This window comes from Equus caballus, chromosome 11 (assembly GCF_041296265.1).
Source record: "Equus caballus isolate H_3958 breed thoroughbred chromosome 11, TB-T2T, whole genome shotgun sequence".
Lineage (NCBI taxonomy): Eukaryota > Metazoa > Chordata > Mammalia > Perissodactyla > Equidae > Equus > Equus caballus.
The window spans coordinates 26,543,234-26,569,740 of NC_091694.1; the positions used below are offsets into that span (position 1 = coordinate 26,543,234).

The 26,507-nt window shown below is 45.6% G+C and overlaps 1 long non-coding RNA gene across 2 annotated transcripts; it reads left to right on the forward strand.

Annotated features, from left to right (window-relative positions):
- LOC138916153 (uncharacterized) lies at positions 1-26,507 on the forward strand. 2 transcript variants are annotated; one of them, XR_011422985.1, is made up of 3 exons: positions 1-542; positions 12,375-12,525; positions 23,630-24,624. It is a non-coding gene; the product is annotated as an uncharacterized lncRNA (long non-coding RNA). The 2 variants fall into 2 exon arrangements; XR_011422984.1 differs by lacking the exon at positions 23,630-24,624 and adding an exon at positions 25,642-26,507 and having other exon boundaries at positions 27-542.

Sequence of the window (26,507 nt, forward strand, 5' to 3'; positions counted from 1 at the left end):
GACAGAGATGGGGTGGGGTGGCTGACGCTCTGTCCAGGCGGAGAGAGCTGGAGAGAAGGGGGGAGGGGAGCGAAGCAGGTGGCAAAGCGGCAGGGGAGGAGAGCCCAAGGCCTCGAGAGGGAGGAGAGAGTTTACGAAAAATGCCCCACCCGAGTGGGACTGTGGCCGAGGTGAATCCCACTCGTGGACGAGCTACCAAGTCGGCCTCCAGTGCACCCGGGAGAGCCTAGAGAAAGGGCAAGCTGTGACAGGCACTCGTGCACCCGATTAATTGAATATTAATCACCTCAGGGGCCTAGGCCAACTGCCACCCAGAGAGTGGCAACTGCAGAACCCAAAGCTTCGGCGCCAGGCTGGGGGTGGGGAAGAGAGAGATCACCTGGCCACACCTCCCGCCCAGGTGACAGTTTAACTGCCTCTGTATCGCACATCAGACCTCCCCGTGCGACCTAGCAGCAACTCGGACGTGGGGGTGGCTTGAGACCGTAAGGAGAATCACATTTTATTCCAAATGTCCCACCAAGATCTCCGTGCCAAATTGCGTACGTATCTAAGTATACCTATGCATGCGTGTATTTCAAGTGCCTACTTTAACATAAATACACATAATAAACACGGTGCCTTCCTGTAATGTGCATTTAAGATAATTGATGGTTGAAATATGGGTGGGTAAGCAGGGAGCCCGGGAAAGAGAGGGACTCAAGGGTGTGGGTGAGCGCCCCTTTTCACAACCTGCAGCAGAGAAATACACGAAGTTACCCTGGGAGTGGAACCAAGCGTCCCTCTCGGCTAAAAATATTACTGACAGGTAGCAACGACGCCTGATTGGCTACGCTTCTCCCTTAGCAATCAGGCGATTGGCTGTCTGGTATCCAGGAGACCGACGTCAAACTCGCGCTGGGAAAAGGGGAGAGAAAGTCTAGGCTGAGGGAAGCGGGGAGGAGGGGAAAGAGGAGCAATGAATGAAACGCCCATTGCCGGCCTTCCCCTCTCCCCTTTCCTCTGCACTCCAGGGCGCTTCCTGGAAAAACACCAGTTGGGGCTCCGCCTTCCCCTCCAAACTGAGGGGTCTGCACTCTGCACCTGCTAGAAGGAAGTTAAGCCGCAACTCACTGAGGAGTGGGGTATCTGCGGAGCCGGCTGTGTACACCAGCTGTGCTCCTCCGGCACAAACCCGCTTTACGTGTTAGGCCTAGAGGCTTTGAGCTTAATAGACGCAAAATCTGGTTGTAGCCTTTTTCCTCCAAGTTGACTCTCGTGCCCTCTCCCCCACTCCCCTTTTAGAAGGAACGGAATTGAAAAAGGGTATTTGTAAAGTCCCAATGTGTGTGAGAGAGGGAGGGAAGATGGGTTTGTGGAATGGGCTGAGGGTGGGAGTGAGCAGGGGACTGATTTCATGTTTATTGTACAGATTCCTAAAACTCGGGCCGCGTTTTTTTAAGAACACGGAAGTTTTATTCAATGACTCTTAAAATGCTGATTTTCTAGTGTTTGGGTTTTCTAGTTATAAACAAGGAAGAATGGGATTTGATTGTCTAAGTATGGAAGCATTTTAAATTGAAACGCCCCTTCCTCTGCATCAAAAAAATTTATATTATTCGTTCGGTATTTTCTTCTTGCTCATTTGTATTTTTTATGTAATGAACATTAATTCCATTTGTCATAAAAAATGAGTTATTTTTAATTTTATAATCACTTGAGCACAGAAATTGCAAGAAACTGGGTAGAATATTTTGGGAATGGCTTATGAGAGAAACACTTGATTTTTCATGTGCTCCAGAGCAGAATTTCTCTTACCATTAGGCAAATAATATTGCTGTACCAAACATCCAGAATCCTAGGAGTGTGTGTCGGGCCATGAGTCTTGACTTGTAATTTGGAAAATATATCACTATAATTAGAGAAGCGTATTAGGCTTGGCTGAGATTAAGATGTCTAACTAAAGATAGATGAATTATAATTTTATCAAGTTGATCTATACTTTTCAAAAATTCTCTAAAGGGAAGGCACAAATTCTCTTTACTGAATATCCCCAATCTATAATCCCAGGTTTAAAATTCGAGAGCAATCATCTGATAGGTACTGATTAAATATCAATAGCAGTAAGTAGAATTTTTAAATGAGAAACTTAGATATCAAAAATTTATGATTTGTTGCCGCTCAGCCCAAGGGTAGGAGAGGGTTTCAGACCAAATGTAAATATAAACACACACACACTGAGGCCCCATGCACGCTGGAAAAAGCACTGAAAAGAAGGTGTTGGGAGATCTGAATTTTACCCATTTCTATCAACTTTTAGTTCTCTCATCTGTAAAAAAGTGTTGGATTAAATAATCTCTAACATCTCTTTCAATTAAAAAAATTCCACATTGAACATTCAATGTCTCTAAAGTAAATAATGTAGTTCTTTTTCAAATATAGATTGCAAATAAAAGGGAAACCAGATTCATAGCCTTCCAACATTGCCAGTCACAAGGTATAAAATTCCCTTCATCTGAGTTTTAAACTTTAAAGGACCCCCTCATGTGGCTTATTTAACTATTTAACACTGATTTTGTAATTGCTCAGGGGAGTGGACTGCTAAATGATTATTTCGATTTAGGGAGGGGAAAAGAGAAGAACTTGAGATTACACTCCAGGTGGTATCCCAATCAACAGGTGTTCCTCTCTCTGCTAACCCATAGCCACCGGAGCTCCCGGCGCTTGCCTTCACGTCCTTGCATTCCACACAGTTCCTAGAGAGGGGCCTTACAATAAAGGGAATGATTGCTTGGTAAACGAATAAGTTCCCATATCATTGTAAAATTCAGTTCTTGAAAGTGCCCTGAATTATTATGCCATTCACACATATAAACACACGCACACAACCTGCTTTGATTTCTGAGAGAAATGTCCTAAACTTTCTAATTCTCATTCTGTCTCCTTGCAAACTGAGAGAGGATTATGGCAGAGACACCATCACAGGATGTGTATTTACTAGGGCTCATTTCACTTCTAGGGGATCAGCCTTTTACCTTTATTTGAAAATTAGGCAACATGCAAATGTAGTGTTGTTCTTATCGTTATTGTTGTTCCTTTCTTTTAGACAGTTGTGCAGCGTAAACCATAGCATGCACATCTTAAAAATTGTTAAGAAGGAGTAGTTATAAACAAATCATTGAGTTAGTAAAAACCAAGTAAACCAATTCTTTCCTAAACATTTCTCAAAGGAAGGCACACTCCTATGACCGAGGAAACCTCAGTGCGGCTTCCTGTGGCTTCTTATGGGTTAGTAGAGGAAGGCCATACATTCTCCCAAAGAGATGGGAACATAGACATTTGTAATGAAAAGATAGCTAGATAACATTGAACAAACCCCTTTATCTTTGAAACAGGAAATTCCAGTGAAGCAACTTGGTCTGATGACAATGTCTCCTTATAACTTGCTCACTCCCTACGATCTTGATGAACAAAAATCCAAACCAAATCTTGAAATTTCTTTCCATTAGCCAAGGATGGCGATTCCAATCTCGGCCAGAGACTACAGTTGCAGATTCTAGGAGTGATACGGTATTCACCACATTCTAAGTGCAAAGAACATTTATTTAAAGTACTCTGTGTTATTGGAGTACTTTAAATATACGAATTCTAGGTTTCATCCGTTGCACACGATGTTAAGGAAAATTGGAACCGCTCTATTGTAATGACACATAAATTTAAAGCATAGATTGCATCTGTTATTATGCAGCTCTGCTTACTAAAATAGAATTATATATATAAAATTCTATTTTATAACAGAGATACACGGTCCAGCAGTTCTGAATTTATATATAAAGAGAGAGAGAGGGAGAGAGAGAATACGTGTGTTGCCAATTGTAGCAGACACTGTTGCTAGCTCACCCATTTCCCATGCCCCATCCCCTTCCCCTCGTCTTCCTGACTAAAGAGGCTATAAGAGCTAAATATGTACTTTCCCTGCCTTCATTGCAGTAGGGGTGGCATTGTGACACCGTTCTGCCAATGAGACATAAACAGAAGTCAGCTGGGATGGTTTCTGAGAAAGCTTTGCTTGCCTTATCAAAGGAGCTTGTTCTGGTTCCGGTTGCTGCATAACAACTGTCTGAAACTTAGTGGCATAAAACACCCTTGTTCTTAAGCTCTTGGATCCCGTAGGTCAGGAATTCAGCGGGGCACGGGGTGGGGGGATGGCTCGCTTGTCTCTGCTCCACAATGTCTGGATCTTCAGCTGGAAGGCTCACGAATCATCTGGAGCAGATTTGTCTAATAGAACTTTCTCCAATGATGGAAACAGGCTGTATCTGTATTATCCAATATGATGGCCACTAGCCACATGTGGCTATTGAGCACTTGAAAGGTGCCAAGTGTGACAGAGGAACTGAAGTTTTTATTTAATTTAGTTTTAATTAAATGTAAATTTAGGTAACCACACGTGGCCAGTGGCTCCTGAATTGGACAGCATGGATTGATCTGGAGGCTTCTTCACTTACATGTCTAGCACCCGGGCTGGGATGACCCAAAAGCTGGGCTCAGTCGGCACTGTTGACTGGAGCATCTACACATGGCCTCTGAACTCTCCCTATGGCTTGAGCATCAAGCCATAGCATGGCACCTGGTTCTGAGGAGAAGCAACCCAAGAAGGAGTTTCTGGAGAATGAACACTCTAAGGGAGCCACCTGTAAGCTGCGTGACCTTTTATGACCCAGCCTCAGAAGTCACAAAACACCACTTCTGCCATACTCTATGGGTCAAAGTAATCATAATCCTGCCTAGATTCAAGAGGAAAGCACATAGACTCCCAGCTCTCAAGGGAGGAATGTCAAAGATTTTGGGATCGTTTTTTAAGGTCACCACTGGGACACTTCCACATTTTTCCTGCTTTAACATGGATCTGATGGCAGGAGCTGCAGCAGCCTTCTTATAATCATGAAGAGAGCGCAAGACAATCACAGAGATAAGGGTTCTGTCAAAGTTAATAACTGTCTAGGGCTAGTCTACTTTTTAAACCATGGTAAGTGCTCCAAGACTTACAGCTGAACGTATTCTCAACAAAAACATCAATTTAACATCTTTTAAGGAAATCTGAACTTGATTCTTAACAAAACAAAATTAAATTTTTCTAGTCTAAAATATCAGGGCTTCTTTCTCATTGTAAAACCTGGAAATGCTCATCGTAGAAAATTTGGAAAACAGAAATAAAGAAGAAAATAGCCATCATCTTTAATCTCTCCACGTAGTGATAACCGTTGTCAGCGTGCTGCCCGTTTCTTTCTGAATGCCCTTCTACTGCATGTGCACTTCTGTATCCTGCAGGTCACTTAGCATTACATTGTTCCTACTCTCCTCTGGCACTAAGCATTGTCATCATCATCATTTTTAATGACTGTATTCTGTGATTTAGAATAATTTACTTCATCATCGCTTGGCATGTAGGTTGTTGAGAATTTTTCTGTATTAAACACAAGCATGTTTAACAAAGATTTTTACATGTATCTTTAATTACATCTCTGATTTTTCCTCGGGATAGTTCCATAAGTCAATTTACCAGATCAAACAGAAAGGATGTTTATTAAGATCCTTAATGTATAATGACAATCCACTTTCCAGAAAGATCATACTATTTTACACTCCTAGGGTATAATCATGTCTGCCTGACTACATCCCAGCCAGCATTGCCCACTAAGATTTTTTTTTTCTGCTCTTTTTCTGCTTTTTTATTCTTTGCCTAATTTGTGACGTAAAATGGCCTCTGTTGTTTTAGCTTGCATTTCTTTGATTATATGTAGGATGAACATGTTTTCACGTGTTTATCAGCTCCTTGAATTACCCTTTCAATGAATTTTCTATCAATGCCTTTTCTCCACATTTCTATGAGAGGTCTTTGCGTTTTTGTCTTCAATTTGTGTAAGCATCTTGCATATTGATTGCCAAATCGGTGGCTGAACACTGGTGCGATCTGAAGTTTCACTCTAGAACTTTCCCGAACTTTTAAACATGTGATTTCCCTGCCTAGAACCTTGATTTCCGATCTATTGTTTAACTTTTTAACATTCAGCATGACTCAGAGGTGATCAATGAATGCTTAAAAAAGAAAGGGGAGGGGGGCAAAAACAAAACAGTTCTGATGATCTTTACTCAGTTATCTTTCTCCTTGGTCTTTCTGCTCCATTTTGCACTCTTTGCTGGTAACTACTTGAAACATTCCTTTTTGACTTTGCACATTCTTGCATTGATGTTAAGATGTACCCAATGTGGCTCCCATTTCCTAACTTTCTCATCTGGAGTTGAGCGTAGTAGAAAAATCATGGACTGGAAATTAGAGGGTTTGTGTTTGAGTCCTGCTCTGCCAGATATTAGCTGGGTATGGCTGTGCTGGGTCTCAGGCCTCATGTAACAAATAGAAGCAATAATTACTCTCCCAGCTGTGTAGAGAATCAAATGAGACAATGCCCGTGAAAATGCTTTGCGAACTGTAAAACCCTACATAGATGTTAACATTTTCTTCCTTCCTTCCTTTCTCCCTCCTTCTCTCCTTCCCTCTCCTCTCCCAAGCTCTGCTTTCCCCTCCTCCTCCTTTGCTGTCTATATCCAACGCAAATTTGATTCAGCTCAAGTAAGAAAATATGTGAAATTGCTTTTAAACTATAAACAAGTATTATTAACACACTCTCTTCTCTCATATATAGTGTTCCCATCTCTGTCATTCTCACCTTCAAAATGTTTCTCAGAATCTCATGCCTTGGTGTTTTAGATTGTTATTTAATTCTTAGGTTATCTGGCTTTCCAGGTGTTCATGTCCTGTTTCCTATACTGGGTTGATTCCAAGCCTATTTAGGGCAGGAACTATGTCTCATGCTTTTTTATATCTTTGCACTAGTGTCTTGCAGTCAGTCAACATTGACGGACTGATGGCTTTGCCCTGCAGTTGCCTAATCCAATGAAAGAACATAGAATATTCGAGAAAGGGTAAGTGGTTCAGAGTGGCTGGTTTAGGGGTTAAGGTGAGACTCTAGAGAGTGGGCTGGGTGGGCAGAAGCCAGATTGCTGAGGGCCTTAGGTTAGGAAACTGGGAATTTTGCTTTCAATAGATGGGAAGATGTTGAGTGATTTTTCAGTAGGGAAATGACATTGTTGGAGCTCTGATTGGAACATAGTTTCTTTAGCTCTGAACCCCAGAGCCTGGTACAGCGCTTGGCACACAGGAATTGCCCTGTCAATGTGTTCAATTGCCTTTATCACTCAGCAGAGCATTCTGCAATTGTTCAGTCATTTTGGAGATGAAATCCTCTGTCTTTTAGGGAGGAAATAGACCTTGCCTGTAGACCAATATTTCTACTCACCTTGGAACAAAAGAAAAGGAAACAATTCCATGGGAAGGCGTAAACCCAAAGCTTTTGATTTCTGGAAAAGCTAAAAACTTTCTGTGGGAAATTCTCCTGGGGCTCCAGGAAGGTTACTTTCTCCTACCGCTACCTTTTCTGTCTGTGCTGGGTATTTGTCGTCACTTTAGACAATATCCATTCCCCTTTCCTCCAGCGACAGTCCTGACTTTTGTTTGTGCATCCATCTCTCTCCCACTCTCCATCCATGTGCTTCCTTTGGGACCCGACGTCCAGGCTGAGGACAACTAGAACATGGCATTCTCCTGGCAACTCTGATGGGCTCAGGGATGGCCACGGACCTAAGCAGGCCAATCAGAGCCAATAACTTTCAATTCTGGGACTTCCTTCTGTTTGAGGCCTTGAGGGTAAGGACTCTTTCCTGTGACATATGAACCTGGAAGCATCCATTTTTGAGGCTCCTAGGGCCATCTTAGTACCGCAGGGAGAGAGCCTGTGGGAGAATGCAGCTAACCCAGGCAAAACATGGGGAAAACACAAGTCCTAGAAACATCCTTTGAGCCCCTGCATCACCTCTACCGGGCTTTCAGCTATAGGATGTCCAAGCATGGGTCCCCAAAAGAGCAGAACCTGAGCCAAGGGCTCTGCGCTCCCACTTTAATAAGGAGTAAAAGCCCCACAGCAGGAGTGAGGGATGAAGGGAATAAAAGAGAGAAGGAGGGAGAACCAATCCAATTTTGCATTACTGAGCTGGCTACTCGAAGTACAGTTGTTTGACCCCATGGGCTAGTCCTCCAAGAAACCACAGGACAGTCCATCTGAGGAAAGGCAGGGTGAAGAGTTTATTGACTGGTTCTTGTCTCCCACTGATTAAAAGATTCACATCATGGGATGTTAACTCTCCCAGTTTCTGGGTATTGGATGTTGGAAGCCAAATGGGGTCTTGCACCTCAGTGTCAACTGGGAAGTCCTGAGGCAGGAGGCAAGTGACAGTGTGAGGTGAAGAGCTGTCAAATGATGCCCATGTGAAGCTAGTAGGGGCCTGTGCAGATCCGGTCACAGCAGCAGCAGATGGAAGGTGAGGCGAGGCCAGGAGAAGCTGAAGTGATGCCTGAGAGGTATCAATACTCATGAGCTAATAATAAGTTCCTTTTTGGCTAAAGCCAGTTGGGGTTAGGTTTCTACACAGAGGATCCTGTGTCCACACCCCTCATCTCCCCACTCCCTGGACCGCTGTAGCACTCACTGCCTGGGCCATTCATTTGGCATGAAAGCTGTGCTGCCTATTTTGTTACTTAACTATATCACATGGGTGTCCGTCCCGTCTCTCCAGGAGATCTGTGGTGCCATGAGAGGCTTCTGCCGTCTTGTGCCTGTGCCACTCACAGAATGCTTAGTAAATATTTGGCTGAATTGACTGTTCAAGTTTTATAAAATTCAGCATTCTGTGACTTGACAATTTGCATCCTAATGTGCTTTTCCCAATATGTACTGTTTTTTTAACCTGTCGAACTTTATCGTTTAGGCAGTACTTAAACAATGAATCACCAGATGATTTCACATGCTCGGTGGCATTTGAATTCTAGAGTTAAATCATTGTCCTTCTTTCCTCAATATGGTTAATAGGAAAAAATGTTAAATGACATGTAGAATAGCTCCAGGCGATTTGATATTGAGCAAAACAGGAATGCCAGAAGTTAAGAATGGAGAGAACAACCAGAAGGAAATAATTAAATCACAGGAAAAAATTGATATATTAATTAGATGAAAAGTAAACATTTGGATAATAAGCTTGCTTGAATAGATATCTGTGTTCTTGTAGGACTTTCCAAAGATAGACATTTTTTTTAAACGTCCATGGAATAGTTTAAAATTGCCTGTGTCATATATCACAATGAAAATTTCCGTAAATTCCCCAAAGCGGAAACCTTATGACCCAAACTGTCCACAGAACCTCAACACCAAAAATTAACAACAAACATAACAAAAAATCTACTTACTTGCAATTTTAAAGCACTTTTTGAAATAGTTCTTGCGTTAAAGAGGAAATCAAACTGAAATTTCACGTAATTTGTAGTTAAATAGGAAATCAAAACGGAAACACCAGATTACTTTAGAATAATGACAATGTGGACACTATATTCCAAATTCTATAGAAGACAGATAAAAGGATCATTGGAGGAAAATTTATTACCTTAAACACATTTATTAGAAAATAAGAAAAACTGAAGCTAAGTTATGTAAGCAGTCAACTCAGGATGCTAGAAAAAGAGAAGCCGAGTAGACCTAAATGAAGTAGAACATAAGAATTAATAAAGATATGCGGTCCAGCCCGGTGGCATAGTGGTTAAGTTCGCACACTCCGTTTCAGTGGCCCAGGGTCTGCAGGCTCCCATCCCAGGCACAGACCTAGTACCACTCATCAAGCCAGACTCTGGCTGCATCCCACATAAAATAGAGGAAGATTAACATAGATGTTAGCTCAGTGACAATCTTCCTTAAGCAAAAAGAGGAAGATTGGCAACAGATGTTAGCTCAGGGCCAATCTTCCTTGCACACACACACACACACACACACAAATATATATATATATATATAAAAGGAACTAATAAAACTGAAATTGTTGGAATAACATCAGATATCTAAAAGCAAAAGCTGATGATTGACCAATAAAACAGGTAACATTTTTACAAGTCAGATTAAGGGAAAAGGACTCAAACTGACAATTTCAGAAAGAAGTAGAGAACATGATTATAGAAACAGAAGTTATTTAAGAATTAAGAGAATACTATGCACAAGTGGATTAGATCTGGATTAAATTTACGATTTTCTCTCAGGGAAAGTATAAATTATCTCAATTGAGTTAAGAAATAGTATTAAACCTAAATAGATCTCCTACAATGGAAAAAAATTAGTTTAAGATCTACCCGCAGAAAAGAAATGAGGCTAGAGTGGTTTTATGATAAGACCTTACAAACTTGTTCCGTGAAGCTGGCATAATGCTGATGCCAAAGTGGACAAGCATAGAACAACAACAACAAAAGGAACCCAAAGGCTAAAGTTGCTTATAAACACAGATTTTAAAAATCCTAAATGAAATTTTAGCAAACTGAATCAGCGTATTAAAAGTAGGGCAAGGATGGTTCAACATCAGGATACTTGTTAATACAATTTGCTACATTAACACACCCAAGATGTATGAAAAATGATCATTTCAATTGATACAAAAAAAAGCATTTGATAAAATCCAATACCCTTTTAAGATTTGGAAAAACCTGCAAAATCTTTTAAGTGAAGTAGAGAAGGAAACATCCTTAGCTTGATTAAATCTCCATCAGAAACCTATAGCAAATGTTATACTTAATAGTGAAGTATTGGAAGCATTTTCTTTAATGGCAGGATTGAGACAAAGAGAGTTGATACCATTGTTATTATTCAACAAGCCTGGAGTACCTAGTCATTGTAATAAAGTGTGAAAAGCAAGTAAGAGGCATACATCGACAGAGAAGGGACAAATGGCATTATTTACAGATGATATGACTATTCATACAGAACGTCCAAAACCAACGCCTTAAAAAATGATTGTGGCTTATGAAATAGTTTAACAAGGTGATAAATTAGAAAATAAACATACAAAGAAAATCAATAGCTTTTCTATACAACAGTGATTGATAATCAATTAGGAAATATAATGGAAACAAGAATATAATTTACATTAATAATAAAAACCATAAGGCACTTAGGAGCAAATTATTAAAAAATATAGAGGATTTATTATGAAGAAAACTATGAAACTTTATTGAAGGACATCCAAATATTGAATATGCAGAGAAACAGCTTATCCCTGGATGAAAAGACTCAGTATTAAAAAGATATTAATTCTCCTCCAAATTAATCTCTATCAACATTCCAGCAGGACTTTTTATGGATATGCTGATTCTAAAATTCATCTGGAAGAGCAAATATACAAGAATAACCAAGAACATTTTGAAATAGAATAATACTGAGACAAACACCTCCTACTATATGTCAAGACATACAACAAAGATATCAAAGACAGAATAATAAAAAACATGGAATTGATGTAGGAATAAGCAAATGGGTGAGGAAACAGAAAAGGATCCTGAAGTACATCCCATATAAACAGGAATTTAGTTTATAATAATCATGGCAATTACAATTTATGGGGGATAACGGCATCGGGACAACTGGTTATCAATTTTAGGGGGAAGAAGTTATCTCACAACATACGCAAAAATTCCAAGTGGCTTAAAGATCAAAGCATTTTAAGGCCTACAACAAGAGATAAATATAAAAACATATTTTTTAAATCTTGAGTTGGGGTAGGCCTTTTTAAGGAAGGCCCTAATCCTAAAAGCTATAAAAAAAAAAAAAAAAAAAAAGATTAACAGACTATAGATAAAGTTTTATCTGTTTATAAACAGTTTAACAGACAAACATTTAAATCTTTGGTATAAGTAAAGAAATCATAAACATTAAAAGACAAGCGGCCAGCTAAGAGAAATTATTTACAACTTAAGCAAAGAACAAAAGATTAATGTCTATAATATGTAAAGAATTTCTACAAATCAACAACTGAAAGATCTGTAAACCCAATGGAAACTGACCAACAGTAAAATGGAATCAATTCACTGAAGAAAAAAAAACCAATTTATTAATAAACACATAAAATGACCCTCTATCTCACTAATAACATGAGAAACAAAATGAAAGTGATGAGATATTTTATTTTGTCTGCTGGCTTGATAAAACTTGCTAAAAATTGCTAATTGTTAGCGTTGATAAAAGAGTGGGGGAAAGGCCCTCTAATAGGGATTCAAATTGGTTAAGTATGAGGGTGGGAGTGAACATTGATGCAATTTTGTAGTGAGGACAAAAATGGCCACATGTGTGCAGAAAGATATATCTTTAAAGATACTTTAAAGATACTTAGAGCTTAGAATTGCAACAGAAATGGAAGCAACTTCCAGCAATAACGGATAGTTGAGTAATTTTGATACATCTTGTACTTTTCAGCTGTTGATGAGATGGGTCCATACTGATGAGCAGAATATGTATCAGACATTGTTCTCCGAGCTTTACATCTATTTAATCCTCACAGAGACCCCATGAGGAAGATACCATAATTTGTGCTCTTTCACAGATGAGGGAACTGAGGCCCAATGGGGTAAGTCATTCATCTAAGATCACACAGCTGGTAAGTGGCAGAGCTGGCAGTGGAACCCCGATGATCTGGCTCCGCAGACTGTGGCTTCACCAAGACCCTAAATCATGCTTCCATTTGACTATGACATACTGAGAAGATAAGCAAACCACACAAAAATATTGAATCATCTCATCTTTATTAAAAGTAGAAAATTTGGTGCATAGGAAAAAGGGGTTACATAGTGTTTGCTTCCAGAAACTTCCTTTCGTTCAAACTTATCTTGTAAAAATGAGAACAGAATGCTCACACCCCACTTATCTGCCTACATTCCAAAAGCATTAATTTATCACTTTGGAAGAGATCTGATTTTGGTGCCTTAAAATGCAAATACCTTTTTGTAACAAGAATTCTGTAAATGGTCTGGCTAAAATGGCTTTAATTTAACACCTCACATATTCCCTAAGAGAGAGAGTTTGCCTGTTTGTCCCCGGCATCTGGATTTCCCTTCCACAGCTCTTTGTAAGATGCTGTGCTGGGTGCAAGGGCTTGTAAGACTGAATGCGCCCCAGGCTAGTGGAAGCAACAGACACTTCCCAAACCAGAAACTGAGGAGCCATCTTGGACACCCCCTTTTCTCACCTCCTCCCTATTTCCAACTTGCTACTGAGCACATCAGTCTGACCTCGTACCTGTTGATCTGGTCCATCCACCACTATCCAGGCCACAAACACCTCTTCCCTGGGCCACTGCACCAGCCCCCCGCTGGCTCTCCTGCCTTCACTGCTGCCCCGCTTGCTAACCCGTTCTCCACCCCACAGCTGAGGGATGGATCTTTATAAAATGCAAATCAGTCATGTTCCCATCCCCCCACCCCAACCAGGGCAAACCCATCAGCGCCTCCCATTTCTCTCAGCAGGAGGATCAAAACCCTCGTTGTGGTCTACAAGGCCCATGTAGCCACAGCCCGGAGCTTGCACAACTTCATCCTCTGTCTTTTACTTCCTCAAATATGCCAGGTCCCCTCCTACTTGAAGGTTTTGCTCCCTGCTAGTCCTTCTGCTTGGGGCCTCTCACCTGCCTCCTTGACCTCATGAACCTCTGCTTAGCTTTCAGCTGTTACTTCACTTCTTCAGGAGAAGCTGTCCCAACCCTGGGGGAACAAACTCTTGCTCTTTACTCCCATAACTCCTAGGCAGTTATATCCTCAACAGCTGTAAGATCCATAAGGGTAGGAACTCTATTTTGTTCCCTGTGGTACACTTGGAAACAAGCACAGAGCTTGATTCATACACGTACTCAATGAATGCTTGTTGAGTGAATGAATGAATGGAGTAATGAGTGAGTGAGTGAGTGAGTGATCCTGCTGTGTTACCAGACAGACGGTGATAAGGCAGCAGCTGCCACTGGGGCATGGTGGGACTGTCTTTCCCCGGGTGGTGGAGGAGGCATCTCGAGCAGAAGGAGGCCTTGAAGAGTGGGTATGGCTTCATGGGCAGGGAGGAGAAAGGCCATTCCAGACTCAGAAGCTGCAGACGCCTGACGTAACTCCTGTGGTTGTCAGGTCAGAGTCGGGAGAGGCAGAGATAAGGCTGCAATTGTGGGCGAGCCCAGCCTGGGAAGAGCTCTGCATACCAAAAAAGAATTTGAACTTTATTCTGTAGGTGATGGCGGAACCTGGGCAGGTTGTTAGGCAATCTTTCCCCAACTCCCTTCTGTTTCTGTCCCTCCTTCCCTGCTCTCCTTCCTTCTGGAGGCAGGGAACAATGTCCCCAAGTGCTGGACAGTAAGCTTTGGGATGGTAATGAAGTGACAAGGGGCTGTCAGGTCAATTGGGCTCAATGGATCCCTTTTCCTGGCTCTGTCCCCAGACATAGCACAGATAGAGTAGTTGAAAGGGGGAGAGGCACTCGGGGCTGCCACATTCACCCAGAGAGGTGCCTGGGAGCCCCTGAAGCACTCAAGCCCGAGGGGTGGAGGCCAGAAGGAGGAGTTGAGAGGGCAGGTGCCCATCAGTGAGAATCACAAGTTGACCGGAGCTGTTGACAAGTGTCTTGGGGAGGGTCCCTGGGATGTACCTCTTTCCATTGTTTCTTTGGCACTATCGGCTTTGCCTCAGGACAAATGAGAGGTTGAAAGCCACAACTCCAGGGCGCCTGCTCTGGGGCACAAACAGGTTCCACCTTGCCCAAAGCCAGGCAAAGTCGCCTTTCTCTGAACGAGGTCGAGGTCAGGGAGTAAGGGAGCTCAAGGTGCCACCGTGGTCCGAGGATTTGCAGCCTCACCTTGAAGTTACCAGTGTCCCAGGTGAGGGCGAGACCTTTTGCCCAAGGTGAGTTGGGAAGGCAAGTGCCTGCGTGACCAGGCCTGCAGCTGCTTCCATGGGCTCAGACTCCTGCTCTCTCGGCTCCTCTGCAGACGTGTCAAGCCCTTCAACATTTCAACACCGTGGGACCTGTTGGCTTCAGTGTTCCCCACCCTGCTCTTGGGGCTTGAATTTGTACTTCAATTCAACAGCATGCATTGCTCTGTGCAAAGCCCCGTGCTAGGCTCTCAGTCATAAAGATGAGTGATTCACGATTCCTGCTCTCAAGAGGCTTACAGTCTAGTCAGGGAAATGGATACAAACAAAAACTTTCAGAACAATGTAAAGACCTCAGAAGAGGTCAAACTCTCTGGAGTCCACACAACTTTTTACTGTCTTTATGTAACCGCCATATATAATGCATGACCTAGATGGGTGACCCAACATTTTATCGTCTTTAGAATACTTATTTTATTTTTTTCCTCCTGTACTCTTTTGGGGTTTGGGATTGTTTTGTTTTGTTTGGCTATCAAGAAGGTTAGATGTGGCTAAGAGTCTCAAAATTTCCTCTGCATTATCAACCAGCTCAGTCTCCTCTGAATTAGATCTGCCTATACCCTCCTCACCTGGGAAAGGTAGACCTATAACAGGTGGGCTGGGAGCCACTGAAGGAAGCAACCAAGATGAGGCCTCTGAAGAGCAGACAGGAGGGTCCCTGGCCATAGATATGCCCTTGATAAGGGCCTGCAATCCCTCTGTGAGAACTTTATTCCTCTGAAGGTGCATGCGCCCCCGGGAGGAATGACACCTTAAGTAAATCCTGCCCACCTGCCAACTCCAGTGGGGATTTCTTTACAGCAGGGAGGGGTGGCCAGCTTTCCAGGCCCTGCTGTATTCTCTAGATCTTGAGGTTGTTTCAGTCAGCTATTGCTGTGTAACAAACCACAGCAAAACCTAGTGGCTTACCACAGTGATTTATTATGTCCCACAATGCTGTAGGTTGGCTACTTGGGCCATTCTGACAGTCTCACTTGCGATCACTCACGTGATCTGACGGGCTAGAGGGTCCAACACAGCCCCATTCGCATGTCTGGCAGTTGGTGCTGGCTGTCAACCCTCCGAGTGGCCTCTCATCCTCCAGTAGACTCTGTAAACTTCATCAAGGTATGGTGGTCTCAAGGCGATGAGAGAGTGAGTAGGAACCGGAGGACCCTTTAGGTCTAAGCTCTAGAATTTGCACAATTTCTGCCACATTCTCTTGGTCAAAAAAAGGCCTGAGGCCAGTCCAGATGCAAGGAGGTGGAAAAACAGACTTGACCTCTTGATGGGGGAGCGGCCACATCACATTGCAAAGGAACATCGACGCAAGAAGATGGGGTTCACTGGGGCCGTGATTATACCAATCTTCCACCAAGATCTAAAAGATGAGAAGTGTCCGCTTCAGGACAGCAGGCTGGAGGAGTAGAGGAGTCGCGAGTCCCCTCTTCTCTGACAGCATCTGTTTCCATGACCCTGCCTGGGGGTTCCGTTATTTTTCACCAACAAGGACACAGCCTACAAATCCAGTTCACCTGACTCTATAGAGCTCATCAAACTATGTAGAGATATTTGGCTGATCCTCTTGAGTTGTTCAAGCATGTTCTTCACCAGACCCAGTGATGTGCTGGAAAACTGGATGTGGGGAGCCGAGATTTGCAGCATTTGCCAGTTTCTATGGTGTAAATACTCCTACCATGGCCAATTTCAAGCTACCAATGTGACATCACTTAACGACGAGTTTGGAATAGATATGCATAATTGATTCTTGGTCCTACACAAGCCAGCTCTACACGTTTTCCTTATCTCTTGAATTTTCTAGAAAAAGTGAATACATTAATAAAAAAAAAATAAGCCTTTCTTGGTGCCAAGCTAATAAAATGTGTTAAGAAGACAGAGTCTTGTCTTGGAAGGCAGGGAATTCCACAGCTATTAGGTAGGCTGTGGCATCCGTGGAAACCAGGTGAGATCTAAACACACCTGTGGTATCTTTGTGTGGGCACAGACAATTTCTGGAAGGGTACTCACCTCATTAACAGTGGTTATTTTTGGAGGCGATGGTGGGTGGAGGTGCGGGACGTGTCTGATATGTTTCTGTACCATCTTCACTTTTTCACAGCGAACATGCATTTGATTTATAACTAAATAATTAAAACTAGACAGGCGTATAGAAGGACCTGGCCACCCACTTCCAGGAAAACTGGCCATGAGAGCCCTATGAAGAGCAGCAGAGCACTGTCTGATACAGCTCTGGAAGGCGAGAGGATGGAGCAAAAAGACCGGGCAGGGCTCCGCTCTGCTGCCCACAGGGTCACTAGGAGTCAGAATCGGCTTGATGGCACTAACAACGACAAAAGTGTGCATAGACTCATTGAACTTCACAAACTATTTGATTCAGGCGAACATCATCTCAGAGAAGTTAGGGAATTTGCCCTGGTCGGGACTACAGCCAAGACTAGGACCCAGGTCACCCAACTTCTGACCCAGAATTCTCTCAGAATTCGGTGACAAAGTGGGAAGAGAGTGATAATTCTACCACCAACAGCTTATGGCAGTTCGGAGAACTCCTTACCCTGGGATACGGGGCACAGAAGGGAAGACAGCCACCGGGAGTAGCTCCCAGGCTTGATAGGCCACCAAAGGGCAACGGCACAGAACGCTTTGGGGACAGAGCCCGCGGGCCCATAGGAAGTCTGAACCATTGCGAGCGTCACTCGGCGGTGAAGTGAAGCAGGCTGTGGCAATCCCTGATCTGCGCTGTTGGCCTGAACGCTGCTCCCACCCGACCTCTGCGCTCTCTTCTCGGGAAACTTCACCACTGGTCCTAAATTGGTCGGTAGAAAATTCTTTTTTTTTTTTTGGCGAGTTTAGTGTTTCTTTGATTTGTTTTTCCCTTTCTTGTGCCCTTTTGCTTAAACAACCTTCGGGCTTCAACAAAGTAAGTACAAGGCCAATCAAACACAGCATGAAAACAAGCGTCAATAAATTAATGAAAACGACACACAAAGGGCACGCTTATCTCGCCACGGGAGGAGGAGACGGTTGTTTTTTAAGGAAAGGTCTCGTCTTGTTTGGGATGAGTGTGGGAGGAGGCTCAGGGAGAAGGAGCACCAGCAGACAAGACAAGTGGGGAATGAAGAAAAAAACTCTCTGAAAACGCACAAAGTGGTTGCGATTCAGACTCTTGGCTCCGAGCTGGTTCAAGGCTGAACAGGACTTGGTCGGAGCCCTGGTGGGGAGAGGACTCTTCCAGGCTGCGCTGACCCACAGGGGCCAAACCACCGGGGCACTTGGAGGTGAAACCAGTGCAGCCTAGCCTTCAGGCTCTTGTGGAAACGTTTTGTGCTTTCTAGCTCATTTCTAATTCGTGGCGTGCATGCTCCTCCTTAGGCTGAAGGCTCCTTGAGGGCGGCATCCGCATCTCCTTTGTCTTGGTATCCCTCCTGGTGCCCATCACAGTAGCTCCTTCTTGGCAAGTGATCAGTAAATGTGTATCAACCGAGGGAATCAGATTCAAGGAAACTTACCCTGCAGATGGACTTTGCTGGTTGGTTTTTGGGGGAGGGACGGGCATGGGAATTGGGAGTGGGTAGGAAATGAAGGAGGAAGCAAAAGATGGTCAAGATACATCCCTGCCTCAAAGGGCTTACAGATACGTCTAAGAGACGGACTGTGACACAGATACGGGTTAATTACCCGTAGAGCTTCTTGCTGGGGTCTGTTAATTTCTACAGGTTGTGAACAAACTTGAGACTCAGTCTTCTCCCTCTGCCCCCCACCCCCACGGGGCCACTCCAGCCCAAACACAGGAGAGCAGGAGAACGTGGGTGGAAGAAGTGCTGGGTCCCTCCTGCCGTGGCTTCGAGGGCTGATCTGAGCTCTAACGTCCCATGCGGGTCCCCAGCAATCGAGGACAAGGGCCAAGGCGGAGGTCCAGGGGTGGGGAAAGGGCAGGCTGTCCACTCGAAAACGGGCAGGAGCAAGAAGAGCCAGAAGGCCAGTTCCAGCCAGGGCCCTTAAAGAGTGCCAAAGGTCAAACGGGAGAAAGCAAGTTCAGGTGTCAAGTTCAAAGGGCAAGAGGAGGGCTGTGAGTGGGGGAGGACCTGGGTGGCCCTGGAATGGAGTGGGGGCTGGCTGGGCTGGAAGGGAGTGGCCTGGATTGTCCGCATGCAGGCTCAGGCCAGGACAGACACCTTGGACGTGACCACAGAGGCTTCGTCATGTTCCTCACAACCAAGTCCCCTCACCCCCCAGTAGCCCGGGCCCCGGGAAGGGGAGTCCTGTGCGCTACCGCATGCTAAGCTCTGCCCTGCCAGCCAGCCCTGCTCCACAACAGGGGTCCCCTCCATCAGCTGCACGCTGAGCAAAAGACATTGTCAGTGAGCATTTTGTAAAGTTAATTTTCCAATTTAATGTCTGTCTGTTCTGAGATTATGTCTGTCTTACTTTTGGTGATAAGACGGCTTTTGTGAAGTCATGGTAATGGTAGGTGGTAAGGTTTTTGTTGTTTGAATGGCCTCCCTTGGCTAAATAAGAAAGTTGACAATATTGGTCCCCAGACTTATGGGGGAAAATTATAAAGCATCAAATCCCACTCTGGTTACTTCTGCTCTAAGGATCTGAAATCTTTCCCTTGAACCCCAGATCCTGGCTACCAAAATAACATCATCATCATCATCATCACCATCACAATCACCATCACCATCAACACTGCATAGCCTGCACTCTGAGCCAAGCGCTATCCTAAATCCTTGCGTATGCTCATGAACTCCTCTCCTTGTTTTGACCACTTGCCACCTCCATCTCGCTAATATCTGGGTCTGGCCCTCCTACTCTGACCTAGCCCACTGTCAACTGAACCCCAGTTCTGATGGCTCCTCTCCATAGGTTTCGTAATCTCTTCCCTGACGTCCGGCCACTCAGAAAGTAGAATTCTGCCTCCAAATTCCAGGCCAGTAGCTGTGTCTTCACTCCCTGCTGCCAGGTCCTCACCAGACAATTACACTGACTGCCTGGCTGGGCGTTCTGCCAGACTCTCCAAATTCTGAGCACCGGGGCCCCAGAAGGACCCCCCCGTCCAATTGGACCCTTCCTCATATTCCTCCATCTGACTCTCCCGGGCCTCCAGTACGCCCTCCCAGCAGCCTGATTTTACTGCTTGCTTCCTGTGAGAATCTTCCCTGAACAACCCCCCAGGACTGCGTGGTCTTCTGGTTTCTGGGAACAGCCCTTATCAGACCTCCTCTAAGCAAAGCAAACCTTGAGGCAAATACATACGCTTGTCCCAGGCCTGGAGCTCTTACTTTTAAGAACCACTGAGAGCGTCCCACATGCCACTCTTCTATGCTCTAAGTGTATTAACTCGTGTGCACCTCACCATGACCATAGGAGGTAGATACTATTGTCATCTCCATTTTACAGATGAGCAAACCAAAGCCCAGAGAGGTAAAGTCATTTGCCCAAGGTCACACAGCTAGGAGGTGGCAGAAAAGGGCTTTGAACCCAGGTTCTAGAAACCCAACCCTTAACTACCACCTTGCCTGGCTTTGCCTTGAAGTCTAAGAAATCCTGCACTGGAAAGTTTGGAATCAGACAACGGTTCCACGGTTCATGGTTATGGAGCTCTCCACGACTGTGGAAAGTCACTTGCTCTCCAAGTCTCTGCTCCCACATCTTGCACGGTTTTGTGAGAATCAACCGAGGCTCTCAGCACACGGTGGACACCATCATCACCCCCGCCCTTTCCTGTGTTAAAACCCCGGCAACCACAGGCATGTCTTGAGTGGGGTGTAAGGTGTTCAATTGGGCGCTCTGGAAACATCCGTCACAACCTGGAGGAATGAACCCGCTTCTACTGGTAAAGCATTCTGCAGCCGATGGAGGAGGCGAATGCAGGGGTCTAACGCCCTGAGTCTGGAGCCTGGTGCCCAGGTTTAAGTCCGGACTCCGCAATAGTGTGTGACTGGGGGCAAGTTTCTTAACTGCCCCCTGCCTTAGTTATCTCATGATAATAATAGTAATAATAGCTACCTTGTGTAGGGTTGTTCTAACTATAGAGTTAATATATGTACGTAAAGCCCTCGGAACAGTGCCGGCCACACACAGGGAGCTCGTCATCAGTGCACGCTGTTATTAGTCTCTGGGTAGGAGAACTGGTATGTCACCCCCGTTTCGCAGTCAAGGAAACTGAGACTCCAAGAGGTTGAATGATTTGCTCAATATCACACAGCTTTCACGGAGGGGACCCAGCATTGAAATCCACAGCCTCTGGTGGAAAACACGCCAGCTCCTCCATTTCTTCCAGTGGTTTCTTATTTCCATTGCTCACGAGATGGCGGTTGCTCTGATTCCCAGGCCACCGGTTTCCAACCTCTCTAATCCACTCCTGCGAAAGTCAGGCTCCCCCCGACGGGCATTGCTGCTGTGCAGAGCAGACCTGAGCCCAGGCAGCAGCTGTCCGCCTGTCTCCCATCGCTAGAATGGTGCAGAATACGACTGTGGGGTTGGGGGGGGGGGGGTGTGCAGCTACCTCCATCAGGTGCCTAATTATGCAAATCCTGAACATAAGAAATGAAGGGGAGAGTGTGGCCTGCCCAGGGGTGACTGATGAGCTGGCTGGTTTTATCTCCGCTGAGGTATAGGCCGGAGGCTTTATCATGAGAGCAGCTGAGCCACGGTATCTCGGTTGCTTTGTTGCAGGCGCTGGGGCGATGAAGACTGAACTGGGTTAATATAATCCTCCAGTGACTCATCCTGGGAGAGGACCTGTGATGGATCATTAAGCTGTCTTGGAACTGATTTCAGGCCCACGCCCCCAAGATGAATGTTCTCAATTTGTTTATCGGGTCCCCAACAATAGGCCACTATTCTTCCCCACAACTCGGTTGCACAATCTTTCCCCTCGTGTCTTTCAGCCACCTACTGAAAATCTGTCTGTGCACTGAGCATGCGCTCCGCATCCCTCTACCAAATGCCCACCCAGCACGTCATCCCCTGTCTTTGATGGGGATGCTCACCATCTTCTTGACAAGCTCGACTCTGCTCACCAGGATCCCCCTAAAATGGAGGCACTCGTTCTCCCTCCTGAGCCCTCACGCAGGCAGATTTTGTTCTCTCCCCCTCCTAAATCTTCTCACCCTCCCCAGCTCCAAACTGGCTCTAGACCTCTGAATTCTCCCTCTTCTGGTGCCTAATGAATGTCCTGGATCTTCCAATTCCCTTTTGATCCAAAGTTCCATGGCTGATTGTTTTTACATTAATTCTTTTAAAAAATACATAAATAAATTTATTGTATAAAAGAAATACAAATCACCCATAATCCTGCCACCCAGAAATAATCTCCATAAACATTGTGAGGGGATGTCCTCTCGGGGCTACCTCCCCACGTTCCGAAGTTTACCTTTGTGCCCTTCCCTGCTGGGGCACATCTGACAGGCGGAGTCAGATGTATGCAGATGCCATTTCTTAATAAGCATCTACTACAGGATAGGTTATGTTTTCAACTTGTATGTGGATCCAGATCTTGGAGTCATCTTCCTTGTGGCCCCTGTGTAGCTCCAGGCAGGAATGTCTTGCCTGAGTTACCGGACTAGCCCCCTCCTGGTCTCGTCTCCTGTCCCCCGGCCTGTCCTCCATGTGGCCTCCAGAGTGAGCAGACCAAGACCCTAACGCCATCAGCTCATGCTTTTGCTGCAAGCTTCAATGGCTTTCCATCACCTTTGGGAGAGAATCAGGACTCCTTAGCCTGGTGTCGGTGGCTCTTCATGACATGAGACTGGCTTGCTTTTCCCACCTCTTCACTTACCTCCTCACTGAGGGTGTTTACTCTCAACCCTTGTCAGGCAGTTTGCTCTTCCTAGAATGAGACTGCTCTTTGCACCCCGAGTTCTTTGTCTCCGCTGCTGCCTTTGCCTGGAATGAGCTTCCCTTCCCCCTTCTTTGTCTGGCTAATTTCGACTCTTCCTTCAAGACTTAGTTCTAGCATCTCCTCTTGCAGAAGCCTTCTTTAACCACCTCACCTCCAGTCTCGTCCCCTCTCAGTTCAGTGCCTCCTCTCTGGGAGGACACACCATGTTACCTATGGAAGCTGACTTGCGTGACCCACGTCTTGTCTATCTCCCTCCCTAGACTATGAGCTACATGAGGGCAGGACTGTGTTTTTTAACTCTGTTTTTTAACCACTAACAAAATGTCTGACCCACAGTAGTTCAAAAAAATTTTTTTTGGCTGCCTAGAGGTAAGAATGGGAACTATACCTGTAGCTGCCCGATGTTATTCTTGCTTAGGAGGTGAGCATTTTTATTAGATCCTGGTACAGTGTACATTGCAAAATAGATTCAGATGCTAAGTTGGTACACACTTACGATCGCAATGCTTTCCGTTATGTAAATTATCCCATTTAATCTCATTTCAACCTCACAACAGCCGTGTGAGATGGGAATTACTTCCACGTTACAAATCAGCAAGATTTAGGATATATCAGCATCTTACAAATACTAAACAATAGGATCAGAATTTGAACCAGGGTCAACATAACGATCATTTTCTGAAGAAGTGATTGGGATTCCACTGTCCAGTTTTCGGGATGCAGAAATTTGTCCATCCGGTTCCCTGTAATTTAGCAGCCGGGTAATCACGGGTTCACATCCTTCTCAAAGGTAATTAGGGACCTTGTGATTCGATCATGGGAGGGTGGGCGACTCTGGCACTGCTTTCCTGCTGACTTTCGGTACCACCGCTGTCCCCAGGTTGCTCAGGCCCTGTCCTTTCCTGTCCTTCCTCTCACAGGGATGATAAACTTTCTCCAGTCGTCTTTCCTCACCCAAATCCTCTGTTCCACTTGAAGAAGCAGCGGATCGTTACCCACAAACAAGATGCTGCCAATCCAGGTCACCCCGTTGGTACCTTGACCTGTCTTTAAGATCTTACCAGAAGGACTCTGACACTGAAGGTTCTTTATGGGTAGGAAAGCGCCTTGTTGGACCCTGTAGGCTCTCATTCACGCCTTCATTCAAAATACATTCACAGAGGGCCTAGTGATCACAGTTAATAGCAGTCGCTAACATTTACTGAGGGCTTAATACATGATAGCCACTGCTCTACATGCCTCACAAGTAGTAACTCATTTAATCCTCACTGTTGAGGAGTCCCTCGGGGAGGAATTACTATTATGGCAGTTTTATAAACAAGCAAACTGAGACAGAGAGGGTAATTAACTTGCCCAAGGTCACACAGCCTCTGGTATACTGCCTCTCCCACCATGCACAAGGCTCTCTGCCAGCTTTGGATATATGGAAGTAACTATGACACAGGCCCTGGCCGCAGGGGACTTATGTGCATATGCAAAAGAGACGTGGGGGAAAGAACTACAATACTCTCTGATCGTCCACTGTGCTAGAGACGCGTGCAAGATGAAAAGAGGCATCCGAAAGGGATGTTTGAAGGCTAGCTGATGACATCAGGGGAGTCACAGAGGAGGCGACATTTCAGTTGGGTCTTGAAGGACTAGGGTGAGTTCAGGAGGTTGGAGAGGGTGGGGTTTGTCGTGGAGAGCCACCTTTGCAGAGGGGATAGAGGACGCAGAGTGTGGAGGTGGAAGAACGACTCGCTCGAAGAACAGCGAGAAGCTCCGAGGGCTTGGCTCCCGGCCCACAGGGGAACGCAGCGAGAATGCGCTGGAGAAGGAGGTCGGGCCAAATCACGGCGGGGCTAAAGGATTGTACTTGATTTTGTGAAAAATGGAGAGTTTCTGACGGTATTAACAATGGAGTATCATGATTGGATTTGTGTTATGTGCATGAGCAATGGAGAAGATAGACAGGTAGAGGAGAGAGTCAAAAAAAAGGAAGACAGGGGATCAGTCAACCGATTCCTGGTTGGAATTAACCAGGCAGGAAACACACAGTTCCCCAAAGGAGGCATTCATGGGAGAAGTGTTTTAAGAAGTAGCATCAACAGGACTCGATGACCCTAAAGCTTCTCACTTGGGCCTCGTGTAAACAGACTGACATTAACCATGGCAGGGAGTAAAGGAGGAAGGGCTCATCATTCATCTGTTTCTTTGTTCAGCAGACACTTGGTCAGAGAGCCAGGACCAGCACCAGAGAGTGGGGACCCAGCAGCCAATCAGACATGAGCCTGCCCTCAGAGAGCCTACAGTCTAGTGGGCGAGCCAGACAAGTAAACAGACTGATTACCATACAAAGCAGTGGGTGGGCCACCCACAGAGTTGAGTCCTTGGAGTCTGGTGGTGACATCTTGCTGTCAGCCCTCACTGGCACAAACTACTCTGGAGGCAGCGCTAGTGTCCTCTGCCCCTTTGCTGGTCCCTCTACCTCCCCCTCACGTGGGCTGTCCAGCTTGGCTTCCCCAGGGCAGAGGCCAAGAGTCTGGTGTGGATATTTGGGGTTGGCAGGGCTGGAGCCAGGACACAGCTCTGGTGAAGGCAGTGTAGAAACTGGGCATCCCAGTGTGTGAGCCACGCAATGTCCCTCTGGGAAATCCAAGAGCCAAATGCCAGTGGGACTGGATAGAAAACCCAAATCCAAAGGGCCAGGGCTGAGGGGGCATAGTCAAGAGTATGGAGCTGGGCAGCTATGAGGCCAGAATGAACCAGAGCAGGCAATGATTGCCACAAACCCAGGGGGGATGTGCTGTTTTCTCTGATGGGCTGGTGTGCATACGACGCAGGGGTTCTGGGGCTGGCCAAAGGGTCAGAGGTAGGACGCCAACCAGTGTGGCTTTCCTGCCTGCCGCAGAGAAATGTCCCAGTCCCCACACGTTTCTCCCTGGCCTCTCAGGTAACCCTCGCCAGTTCATCCCAGTGTGCTGTGGATTGCAAGGAACGAAGATTTCCCGTCTCTAATTGTGCCAGCAGGATGCAAGTTGCAGGAGATGAAGGCAGGAAGGGAGAGGAGCCCAACAGGGCCTGTGAGGAGAAGGTTGTTCCCAACTTGCCCTCTCCGCTTCCCTGTCTTTACAAAGAAAAAGGAATGAACAGGGTCAGCAAAAGCTGGAGACTGTTTCAGCTGCCTGAGCTGCTGAGCAGAGCGGACAGCGCCTGCTCGACTCCGGGAGACACCCACAGAATCCAGGCCCCGCTAAGAACATGCAGGGCAAGTGGACAGGGTCAGCCACCGGGCGGCGAAGGAGGTGGGTAGAGAAGATAGTGGGAAATGAGAGACACCGTGAACAGGAAAGGGAGCTGCGAAGGAGAACAAAAGAGGTTGGGGAAGGAGGGGAGAAGTCAAGGCCCGGTTTCCTGTCCAGTTCTTACAGCTCTGCTTGCCGCAGCCGCATTCCCAACAATGTGGCCCCTTTGACAAGGCAGCAGTGGAGGGGCCAGGGCTGAGTGGGGGACCCAGTGGGGGAACTTGAAGCCCCACAGCACCCGATGGGAGATGACAACAGGTCAACTGAGCCTCGGAGGGAAGGCAGGCCACATGGTGGGGCGGAGGGGCGTGGGGAGCGGACCCAGCAACTGGAGCCCCGTGGTCGCTGCAGGCTCCTGTGTGGTTGATGGTGCATTTGGCAGAATTTGCATCGATCATTCCCCGCTGTCTCTTCATTTTATTAACTTTAATTTGTAACTGGGTTAATCAGCAATTGTTCTTCCTGGAGGGTGTAATTAGAATTATAAATAAAGCCAAGCAGAGAGTTTGGACGA